The 9,993-nt window shown below is 30.1% G+C and overlaps 1 long non-coding RNA gene across 1 annotated transcript; it reads left to right on the top strand.

Annotated features, from left to right (window-relative positions):
• Positions 1-3,841: 3,841 nt before the first annotated feature.
• LOC114916435 (uncharacterized) lies at positions 3,842-9,527 on the top strand. Its single transcript, XR_014428032.1, has 3 exons — positions 3,842-5,607; positions 5,716-6,279; positions 6,573-9,527. It is a non-coding gene; the product is annotated as an uncharacterized LOC114916435 (long non-coding RNA).
• The last annotated feature ends 466 nt before the right edge of the window (positions 9,528-9,993 follow it).

Genomic DNA, 9,993 nt, shown 5'->3' with positions numbered 1-9,993 from the left:
TAATAAATTTCAAGATGTGCTCTAAATTTAATCACAAATAATTTTATAATTTTTTTCTTGACATCTATGTTTTGTACAAAAAAGAAATGAAAAAGTTAGCAATTATCTATTTACGAAGCACCACATGTTTTTGAAGATATTCATTGTTGAATCATATTAAGCCTTATAACTTTTTAAAGATTTAAATTTAGTCCATTGCATCCACTTATGCATGAGTTGGATCTTCTCAAGGTGGTGTACCTGCTTTGCTTATTTTCATATAGATCATATGATATTAATTTTATCAAGTCTATTCATCTTTTGTATTTGTGTTCTTTTTGTAAGTTTATTCATCTCATTAATTTATTTAAGATAAAATGATGAAAATGGACAAAATTATTATTTTTTCCTATAAAATGCATTTGAGAAAAATGTACCTTATTGCAATAGTAATAAGAAAGAAAATGCATATATCAAATCAATGAAAATGGAATAGATTAAATTAATTACCAACCTAATAATAAATTTTAATAATTTAAAAGGAAAAAAAATTATTTTGCAAGAATGTGATTGAAAATATTGATTAAAGTATAAAAATAGATTGAATGTGAATTAGAGATTAAAAAGTCTAGAGTTATGACTTATTGTCCTCAATTCTAGGAAAAATAAATTTTGTGTTATGATTGTGAATAATATTGTATTCAATAATATTTTATTTTTTTTCTTTTCTTGTAGTCAAAATTTAATACCTAAGGCAATTATGATAAAATTAACCTTTTCATTGTTGACACTTTGTTTGGATTTGCTTGAGCAGGTATTTTGGTAACTTTTACTTTCTTTAAATGAGTTTAGAAATTGCAAAACAATTTTAGAAGCTAACACTAAGCAGGATATAAAGACCCCATTTAATTTGGATGATGTTATTCTTAATTTGTGTCAATAGTTTGCTTTCTTTTTTTAGTTGTTCCACTCTTAAAAGGTACATTAATCTAACCATGTTATATAATGAACTATACATCTACAAAAAACAAATAGATAAAGTTGTTAACTTTTTGTTCATAGTTGATTGAGATTTGATAAATCTTATGAATGCAATTTGATTTCATAGCTATAACAACAATTCTTGGAAAAGTCTATACAAGTTAGCCACCTTCCATGGTATCTTAAGTTTAATGATACTATTATGTCATTTATAAAAGTTTTGTCCAGAAAGAAAATGACAAAGTTGAGAATTATTAATTTATGAATCACCAAATTATTTTGAAGATGTTTATGGTTGAATCATATTAAGCCTTACAAATTTTCAAGATTTTTAACTTCCTCAGCCTATTCATCTCTTTGTATTTGTGTTTTTTTCATATAAGTCTATTCATCTAGTTAATTTTGCTTAAAAAATATATGATGAAAAATGGATAAAATTGTCATTTTTTTCCTATGAAATGTATTTAAGAAAAATATACCTTATTAAATAGTAACAATGAAGAAAGTGAAAATATTGAATCAATGGAAATGGAATAAATTAAGACAATTACCAACCTAATAATAAATTTTAATAATTTAAACTGATAAAATTTGATTTGCTAGTGTGATTGAAAATATTGATTAAAGTACAACATAGATTGAATGTGAATCAGATATTAAAAAGTCTAGAGTTGTGACTTCAATAGTACTTGTTTTTTTCTTTTTTCTTTTCTTGAAATCAAAATTTAATAGCTAAGACAATTATGACAAATAAACCTTTTCATTATTGACACCTTGTTTGAATTTCCTTGAGTAGGTGATTTTAGTAATTTTTACTTTCTTGAGATGAGTTCAGAAATTGCAAAACAATTATAGAAGCTAACACTAAGCGAGATATAAAGACTCCATTTGATTTGAATGATGTTATTTTTAATTTGTGTTAATAGTTTGACTTCTTTTTTACTTGTTCCACTCTTAAAAGGTACACTAATCTAACCACATTATGACTGAACTATACATTTGCAAAAAAATTAATATATATAGACAAAGTAGTTAAATTTTTGTTCATAATTGATTGAGATTTGATTGGTCTTATGAATATAATTTATTTAATGATCTACTTTCCCGACAATGTTATCTTTGTATTTATATTTTTTTTCATAAGTCTATTCATCTCATTAATTTTGCTTAAAATAGTATGGTGAAAATGGATAAAATTGTCATTTTTTTTTCTCTATGAAATGTATTAAAGAAAAATATACCTTATTAAATAGTAACAATGAAGAAAGTGCAGATATCAAATCATTATAAATGAAATATATTAAAAAAATTACCAACCTAATACTAATTTTTAATAATTTAAACGGACAAAATCCGATTTGTGCGAATGTGATTACAAATATTGATTAATGTACAAAATAAATTGAATGTGAATCATAGATTAAAAAGTTAGAGTTGTGATTTATTATCATCAATTCTAGGCAAAAGAAATTTTATATATGTGTTGCGATTGCGAGTACTATTGCCTTCGATAGTACTTTTTTCTTTTTCTTATGATCAAAGTTTAATAGTTAAGGCAATTATGATAAAATGAACCTTTTCATTGTTGACACTTTGTTTGGAATTGCTTGAGAAGGCGATTTTGGTAACTTTTACCTTCTTCAAATGAGTTCAGAAATTGCAAAACAATTCTAAAAGTTTACACTAAGCAAGATATAATGACCCCATTTGTTTTGGACAATGTTATTCTTAATTTGTGTTAATAGTTTGGCTTCTTTTTTTCCTTGTTTCAATCTTAAAAGGTACATTAATCTAAACATATTATATAATGAATTATACATGTACAATATATCAATATTAGAGGTAGATAACTTCTCACATCTATAAAAACTTGTCTCACTCTTTGCTTTGCATTATTTTTTGGAGTAACACTCATTAATCTTGTTCAAGATAGTATGGATGAAAAATAGACAAAGTTGTCATTTGTTTTCTTATAAAATGTATTTGAGAAAAATGTACCTTATTGCAATAGTAACAATGAAGAAAATGCAGATATCGAATCAATGGAAATGGAATAGATTAAAACAATTATCAACCTAATAATAATTTTTAATAATTTAAATGGACAAAATTTATTTTGCGAGAATGCGATTGAAAATATTGATTAAAGTACAAAATAGATTTTATCTATGTGACTTATTGTTCTCAAGTTCTCGCAAAATAAATGTTATATATGTGTTGTGATTGTGAGTACTATTGCCTTCAATAATAATGCTTCATTTTTTTCTTTTCTTGTAGTCAAAGTTTAATAGCTAAAAAAATTATGATAAAAATGAATCTTTTCGTTGTTGATACTTTGTTTGGATTTGCTTGAGCAGGTTATTTTGGTAAATTTTATTTTCTTGAAATGAGTTAAGAAATTGCAAAATGACTGTAGAAGCTAACACTAAACAAGATATAAAGACCCCATTTGGTTTGAATGATGTTATTCTTAATTTGTGTTAATAGGTTGACTTCTTTTTTTACTTTTTTCACTCTTGAAAGGGACACTAATCTAACCACATTATATAATGAACTATATGTTAAAAAAAAATACACAAAGTAGTTAACTTTTTGTTCATAATTGATTGAGATTTAATTGGTCTTATGAATGCAATTTGTTTTCATAGTTATAACAACAATTCTTGAAAATGTCTATACAAGTTAGTCAATGTTTGTTGTTAACTAAAAATTGTTTTTTTTTTGTATGAATAAGCAATACTACAAAAGAAATAGTGATCCACCTTCATACAACACTCGTAGACTTCATACTATTCAACACAAATTTACCAAGTAGTTTATTTTTTTTAGTTTAGCTATGGTAATAGCCATGGTTTTCATTGTTTTCCTTATGCTCAAATGGTATCATGTTATTGTGAAATAAACCATTACGCCCATACTAGCATTTTGTAATGCATTTGGATGTGGACAATCAATTTTTGAAAAAGTAGATGTGGTATAACATCACTATGAAGAGGGGGATCCTAACTAGGTTAGCACCTTGCTCCCCATCAATCATATGCTTCACATCAAGAGTGCTAATATTAGAAGAAAAATTAAAAGTACAAAGTGGGAGGACCAAACCAAACCCACCAAAAAGATTACAAAGATTAAAAGTAAGCAAAGTAAAAACGGAAGGAAAAAGATCAGCCTTGACACAATGCCAAAACTTCACCTAAAACCAACAATACAAAACCAATATGACATATCTAAAATAGTGCTATCATAGTACCAATATGCCATACCAAACCGGCAAATACAACACATAGAATCTATCATCTAACAACTCCATCATGAGTACTTATTTGATTTAGAAGCTCTTGATCTTGTCCTCGACTTCACTTTCATCCACTTATGGAAAAGTGGCGATCATCATTTTTAGTTTATGGATAAGGGCTTCTCATGTATACTAGAAGATGGGAATTGAGGACTCTTTGGTTCATATTAAGGATCAGCTAAATAAACGAGTATAGCTCATGGGAAGCATGATGATAATTGTTGGGTTTAGGGTTTACATGATGATGATAAATAGTATAACATTTGGAGAGATAAGTTAGGTTACTTGACATTCATTGCAACATTAATTGCATTAATTGAGAGAAACCAAAGACCAACTCAAGCATCAGAGTATCTTTTTGCATATATCCCCCATTTATCCATTTTGGACAAGTATGCTTGACGAATGGTTAGGAGGACGAAGACCAGTAAAAAGAAGGACTAGATCTTGATTTAGCTATTCAAGTTGAAGAACCTGCTATTATTACTAATAATAGTAAAAACGAAGAGAAAGTCCATTATAAGGCTTGGGAAAAGTCAAACAGACTTTGTCTGATGTTTATATTAGAGTTAGAATTTTTCTATTTTTCTCTCATGATATATTTTCTGTTATTATCAATTACTTTTTTTTAGTTAGTTAACAACAATATCTTTCTAATAAGAGTTTGTTAGCTTTCATTTTATCAAATGTTGTATATATATAACAGAGCACATGTATTTTAAATAGGTTGATCAAATAAACAAATTCACGTTCTTCATTCTTTGCGCATCTAATTTTTGAAACACTAATATGGTATCATCACTGTGACAACCTTCTTCACTTTTCCGCATGCCATTTTCTTTCAATTCTTGCTCATCTTCTTGATTTACCATGGAAAATTCAAACCAAAACAATTCATCACCGGATCATCTAGTAAATTCGAAAAATCCACTATACCTTCATCCCAGAGAAAATTCGATGCTCATTCTTGTTTATTCGCTTTTGACTGAGAGCAGTTTCCATCAATGGCAACGTGACATGATGGTTGTTCTTGAAGCAAAGAACAAAGAGAATTTCATTACTGGTTAGTTTCCATGTTTTCCAATCACTGATCCTCTTCATGATGCCTGGCGTAGATGCAATCGCATGATGATGGCTTGGCTTACGCGATCCATGAGTCCGTCGATAAAGAAGTCTGTGATGTGGATGGATACTACAGCTAAAATGTGGAAAGATCTCAAGGATCAATTTTCTCATTCTGACAAATTTCGCGTTGTTGATCTTCAAGATCAAATCCAAAATTGCAAGCAAGGTGATTCTAGTATTTCTGAATACTATACACGATTGAAAATTCTATGGAAGGAAATTGAAAGGTATAGATTAGTTTTAATTTGCACTTGTTCCCCATCTTGTTCATGTGGACTTCTTCAAAAACTACAAAAAGAGAGGGAAGATGATTGTGCCATTCCCTTTCTTCGCAGTTTAAATGATGAATATTCGCAAGTGCGTGCTCAGATCATGATGATGGATCCAATGCCATACATCAATTGTCAAGAGTTTTTCCATGATTCTTCAACTTGAAAGGGAGTTTGTTGGTAACTCTTCCAAACCTTCTTCTTAAGATTCTATTGCTTTCACTATTTCTCATAATGATCAATCTAAATACAATAGCAAAACCAAAAATACTACCATAGTGAACAAAAATAATACAAATTCTAGAAAACCTTATGGAAGGAACAATAAATATTGTGAACATTGTAAGAAAACTAATCACATAGTTGACACTTGCTATTGGAAGATTGGATTTCCTGCTGGATATAGAAAATCAAATAGAGGTACTTCTTCTAGTTCCGTTGCTTCTGCTAGCTTGGTTGAAGTAGCTCCAGACACAGCCTCACATCATTCTGACTTGGTTGAAAATGCTAACCGTGAATAAATTAGTTTCTCAAAGGAACAATATCAGGCTATCATGGCTCTTCTTCAATATTCTAAAGATAATTCAACTTCTGTTAATCATGCTCAAACCTCAATTGTTAATCATTCAGGTGATGTTTCTTGTTCATTTTCATGGATTTTGGATAATGGTGCTACAAATCACATTTGTCCATCCAAACCTTTGTTTAAATTTCTCAAACCCATAAAACCAATTACCTTAAGATTACCAAATAATGTCATTATCAATGCTAATTTTTCTGGCAACATTCACCTTGGAAAACTGATTCTTGTCAATGTTCTCTATGTACCAGATTTTACTGTTCATCTTATTTCTATTCCTTGACTTATTTCCTATATCAATTGCATGGTTATATTCTATGATATGCATTGTTTAATTGTGCAGAAATCCAATTTTTAGATGATTGGAGCAGCTAAGCAATGGAATGGCTTATTTTACTTGCAAGACTCAAGTGACTTGGACTCACACGAATCTTCTTCAAATCATGTTTTTCCTTTAAATTTTTTTAGATGTAGCTACCACTGATAGTTCTATGTTGTGACATCTTCAATTAGGGCATACTTCAAATAAAGTGTTAAAGCATTTGTCTTCTAAATACAATGATATTGTTTTTTATTGTTTTCAACCATGTGACACATGTCATTATGCAAAACAGAAAAAGCTTTCTTTTCCTGTTAGTAACAACAAAAGTTCTAGATTTTTTGAACTTATCCATGTAGACATCTAAGGCCCTGTTACCACTACTTCTATAGATGGTTTAAAATATTTTTTTATCTTTTGTAGATGATTTCAGTAGGTTTACTTGGATTCATTTAATAAAATCTAAATCTGATGTCAAATTCATTCTTCCTTCTTTCATTCAATTAATTGAAAATTAATTTGGACTCAAATTATAGAGAATCCGATATGATAATGGTAAGGAATTTTCCTTAAATGATTTTTTATCTACAAAAGGCATATTTCATAAAACTTCATGTGTTGAGACCCCTCAACAAAATGGTATTGTTGAAAGAAAACATCAACACTTGTTAAATGTTAGACATTCCTTATTGTTTAAAGCAAAATTACGAACTTGTTTTTGGTCCTTTGTTGTTAGACATGCCACTCACATAATTAACAGATTACCTACTCTTTTCTTAAAACTTAAAACTCCTTATGAACTTGTGTATGGTCATGCTCCTGTTTTAAATTCTTTAAAAATATGTGGTTGCCTAGCATATGATAACACTATCAATTTTAGAAGAACTAAATTTGATAGCTTCCAAGTGCATTTTTCTGGGTTTCAAAGTTTGAACTAAAGGATATATTTTGTATAATCTTCAAAACAAATCCTTTTTCATTTCTAGAAATTTTATTTTCTATGAAAACCATTTTCCATATGCCACTAATTATTTACAATTGCCCAACATAGACACTACAAGTAGCATTACTGATATATCCCAATTTGATTCTCTTATTCAATTTGACACTACTGATTCAACTATTCCTACACAGATCACTGAATCTATTTCTCATGATTCTGTCCAAGTTATTAAGCCTACTGGAAGAGTCTCAACAAGGATTAAAAAGCCTCCTTCATACTTAGATGATTATCATTGCCCAACAATAGTTTCATCCAATGTCACTTATAGTACCAAACATCCTTTACATTCTTATCTTTCTTATTCTAAATGTTCTAATTCCCATACTGCATTTTGCTTATCTATATCTAGTACAATTGATGCCACTTCCTTCAAAGAAGCCACTAAACTTGATTGCTGGAAGCAGGCCATGTTGGCCGAATTACAAGCTCTAGAGAGGAACAACACTTAGTCATTGGTTAGCCTTCCTCCAGGAAAAAAAGTTGTAGGATGTAAATGGGTTTATAGAACCAAATACAAAGTAGATGGATCCATCGAAAGACATAAAGAAAGACTTGTGGCTAAAGGTTTTACACAAATATAAGGGGTGGATTTTTTTTGAAACATTTTCTCCAGTAGTCAAATTAACTACTGTTCAGTTTCTTCTATCCATTCCAGTGTCTTTGTGTTGGTTTTTACATCAACTTGATGTTGATAATGCATTTTTACATGGTGACCTTCAAGAAGAGGTTTATATGAAGCCACCACCAGGATTAATTCTTCCTTCATCAATCCTTGTTTGCAAATTACAAAAATATTTATGTGGATTAAAGCAAGCTAGTCGACAATGGAATGCAAAATTAACTTTTGCTCTAATTCAATTTGGTTTTAGTCAAACTCCAACTGATCATTCTCTTTTTGTAAAGCATACTGCTGAATCATTCACAACACTTTTAGTCTATGTCGATGATATAGTGATTACAGGTAACAATCTTTGTATAATAAATCAAGTAAAAGATTATCTTGATAATCAATTTCACATCAAGGACCTTGGTGAATTGAAGTATTTTTTGGGCTTTGAAGTTGCACGATCTAATAGAGGATTGGTCTTGAATCAAAGGAAATATTGTCTTGAAATTCTTTCTGAATTTGGACTTACTAGATGTAAACCAGTCAATTATCCAGCACATCCTTCTATTAAACTAAATGAAGATGAAGGTGATCTTATCACTGATCCCACTGGTTTTAGAAGATTAATTGGAAAACTTCTATACTTAAATAATACCAGACCTGATATTAGTTTTGTTGTGTAGCAACTTAGTCAGTTCATGTCTAAGCCTAGAACTTCACACTTACAGGCTGCATTTCGGATTCTTAAATATTTGAAGAATACACCTGGTATCGGACTCTTCTATCCTGCATATAATTCTCATAGAATTCAGGCCTATTCTGATTTAGATTGGGCCACATGTTACATTACTCGCAAGTCAATTACTTGATATTGTATTATTTATGGTAATTGCTTAATTTCATGGAAGTCTAAGAAACAAAATACTATTTCTCAAAGTTCGACAAAGGCAGAATACAGGGCACTAGCTTCAATGGCTTGTGAACTACAATGGCTTAAGTATGTTGCTGATGATTTATGTCTTGCAATTCCTCTTCCTTTTCCCACATTTTGTGAGAATCAATCTTCCATACAATTGGCTAAAAATCCCTCTTTTCAGAAAGAACCAAGCACATCAAAGTGGATTGTCATCTCATACGCGCAAAAATTCTTGAAGGTCTCATTATTCTTTCACATGTTCCATCTAAACATCAACTTGCTAATATGTTTACCAAGTCTTTGTATCCAACACCGTTTCAAGCTAATGTGTCCAAATTGGGCTTAATTGATATCCACAACCCACCTTGAGAGGGGGTATTAAAGTTAGAATTTTTCTATTTTTCTCTCATGATATATTTTCTATTATTATCAATTACTTTTTGTTAGTTAGTTAGCAATAGTATCTTTCTGATAAGAGTTTGTGATGGAATAACACTAAGGCCGAGAAGACCAAGAGGTGATATACTAAAGGAGGCAAGAGGAATGGGATAGTGATGCCATTTTTGGACCTTAGCTCCTATGTTTTTTTAGCATTTATTTTATTTCCTATTTTACCCTTGTATTTTGGGGTATTTTAGTCATAGGATTTATTTCTTTGTATTTCCCATTTTTGCCCTTGTATTTTGGGGTAATTTAGATGCTTAGGATTTTAATTGGGCTAGGGTGCATCCATTAAGGAGGTGACGCACACTTAGTGGTGTTGTTTGGTCATTTTTTTTTGTGTTAGGTAGGCTTAGGCCCAATTGGAGGGCCAAGGATGCATGGACTTATCATGCACCTTGTTGTAGCCAACCCAAACCCTTAAAGATGCCAAACTTGGCCACCAAGTAGCATCTAGGGTTGCATTTGGCATTTCATT

The sequence above is a fragment of the Cajanus cajan genome, chromosome 1 (genome assembly GCF_000230855.2).
Source record: "Cajanus cajan strain Asha chromosome 1, NIPB_CcT2T_4, whole genome shotgun sequence".
In the NCBI taxonomy this organism is placed as follows: domain Eukaryota; kingdom Viridiplantae; phylum Streptophyta; class Magnoliopsida; order Fabales; family Fabaceae; genus Cajanus; species Cajanus cajan.
Note: the sequence above shows the minus strand (reverse complement) of the source record. Positions and strands in the feature narration are given on the sequence as shown.